Source organism: Coptis chinensis, chromosome 4 (genome assembly GCF_015680905.1).
Source record: "Coptis chinensis isolate HL-2020 chromosome 4, ASM1568090v1, whole genome shotgun sequence".
Taxonomy (NCBI): Eukaryota; Viridiplantae; Streptophyta; class Magnoliopsida; order Ranunculales; family Ranunculaceae; genus Coptis; species Coptis chinensis.
The window spans coordinates 60,532,924-60,535,320 of record NC_141459.1 but is presented as its reverse complement, the minus strand read 5'-3'; the positions used below and the strand labels follow the sequence as shown (position 1 = coordinate 60,535,320).

The 2,397-nt window shown below is 35.5% G+C and overlaps 1 long non-coding RNA gene across 1 annotated transcript; it reads right to left on the bottom strand.

The window, feature by feature from the left end:
* LOC147504252 (uncharacterized) lies at positions 1–1,121 on the bottom strand. Its single transcript, XR_015220368.1, has 3 exons — positions 872–1,121; positions 724–793; positions 1–91 (listed from the first exon to the last, which is right to left on the bottom strand). It is a non-coding gene; the product is annotated as an uncharacterized LOC147504252 (long non-coding RNA).
* Between the last annotated feature and the right edge of the window lie 1,276 nt (positions 1,122–2,397).

The following is a 2,397-nucleotide window of genomic DNA, read 5'->3' as shown; positions in this document are numbered from 1 at the left end:
TTTGTATTTCATTTCGACAGTTGCCTTTGTTTGTTGCGAGACTTCAAGCAAATCGAATACTTCTTTAAAAATATTTAGCACAACACAGTCTCTACATTCCAACATTTAAATATAAATAGAGCATTTCCCAAAGAAATATTATGACCCTTTCAATGCTAATATTTATTAATACTTCAAACCACTAATCAAATAAACCATGCCTAATGTCAAAAACTACTTCATTTTCACCAACACATTCACCATTTCCAACATTTAATCCTTTTATATGACTTATTTCAGTATATACTTAAACCATTTCAATTCTCATACTATTGAGCCTTCACACCAATAATCAAATAAACCATAACTAAATCCACAATTGAAAAATGCCATCAAATATAACAAAATACTCATTTTTCCACCAACTCGGACCAACACATTCACTATTTCCAACATTCCCAAATCAGATATTTACACCCTTCTAATTCTACACACAAATAATGAACTAAAAACTGCCGTCAAACATCATAACCTTCATTGTTCATACTTTCCCCCCAATTTCCAGCATATATCAATGTCAATTTATATTTCATCATACAATTTTTAACTCTTACATTATAAAACCATACCAAAACCCTAACTACAACATATCATAAACATACCACAAATTACACCAACCCATTCACTATTCCATAAAATCCAACAAATATCAATACAAAAAATCATAAAAATCAAACGTTATACCTTCCAACAACAGTAGCAAGTGTTTTGATATAACCATCAATAATATCATTCAATCCAGCTACTCTTCGTTCTATTAAAAAAATTGATTATTAAAATCGATTGAACAAGAAGAAGAAGAAGAAAGAGATGAAGCTACGATTTAAATTACCTCATTGAGATTTCTCAGTAGCAAAATCACGAATTAGGGTACCAATCTTATAATACTTCTTTAAAATCAAAATCCCAAACCCGAACCTAAAACCGAAATCAAAGCTTTGAACTTTATTTGGTTTTTTCTGTAATGGGGGGATTGAGAGAAGAGAAGGGAGTGGAAGACAGTGGGTAGCGGCAGTGAGAGGTAGAGGAGAGAGAGGTTATGTTTTATGTTTTTTTATGTTTCGACGAAATAACGAACGCGATTTTATTTCGTTTCCTGTTTCGCCCAAAATTTCAAGTTTCTAACACTTAACCAACGGTTTGCTATAATTTGAAAGCGTTAGAAATTAATTCTTGAAATTCCTCCGAATTAAACCAACATTTATCAACATTCGCAACGCTTATATAGTGTAGGCAACTTACCAACGGTAAAAAAGTGTTGCAAAACAAAAAAGGTGCGTGTTGCAAATAGCGTGTTATGGTGTAGTGTATGTTAGGCCTACGAACAGCTTTAACCAAGCCCCACTACGACAAGGACAGGGTCAGGGGAATTTTAATAATTATAACAACCAAGTGCAACCTCGACAAGGTCAAGCACAAGGTCAAAGTAGTTATAATAATTATAATGCTAGTAGAGGTATCGTTCCGGTAAATAATAACTACCAAAATCCACCCATAAATAATTCACGTGGAATAGTTCCAGTCACACCACCCGTGACTACTACACCCACACAACCGGATCGTCTTGACACCTTCATACAAGTGAGCCAAAACTTTTTCCAAACCATGGCTCAATCTAACCAACAAATTCTACAATCGCTTAATAATTTAACCAAACAATTGGCTCAAGATAAAGCCCAACCCAAAGGTGTGTTGCCAGTCACGAAATACCTAATCCTAAAACAACAAATACAGCCTTTGAGGTAACCGATAATACTAGTAGTGAATATGAAAATGTAGGTGAGCTAAAGGCCATCACCACTCCGCTTACGGCAGAGTGGTTGATAACAAACTAACTATGCCTATAGTTACCCCACCAAGAGCCCTACACTTGCTATATTACTAGATACGAAATAGAAACCTGAAGAGCCTACCACTTGTAGAGGTACCGGTTCCAACACAACCTAAGAAACAGAAGCCACGGTTAAACACCCGGGTAATACCATTGCTAAATATAGACGAAACCACCGTTTCCACAAAAATTAGCCATGTTAACTAGGGATACAAATTACAAGGAGATTAGGGATGTTTTAAGAATCTAACTATAAACCTTCCCTTCCTCGAAGCTATAAAAAGCTACCACACCATGCTAAGTTTCTTAAGGAATTGTGTACTACTAGGCGTAAGACTAATATACCAAAAGACGCCTTTTTAACAGAACAATTCCCAACTCTATCTGAACATAATGGAATTGTTAAGTACAAGGACCCTGGTCATCCCATCTTGCATAATGCACCTTAGGAGATTCCTATCGGCGACCGCATTATTAGACTTGGGGGCTAGTGTAAACTTACTCCCGCTTTATTTGTATAGACAAAT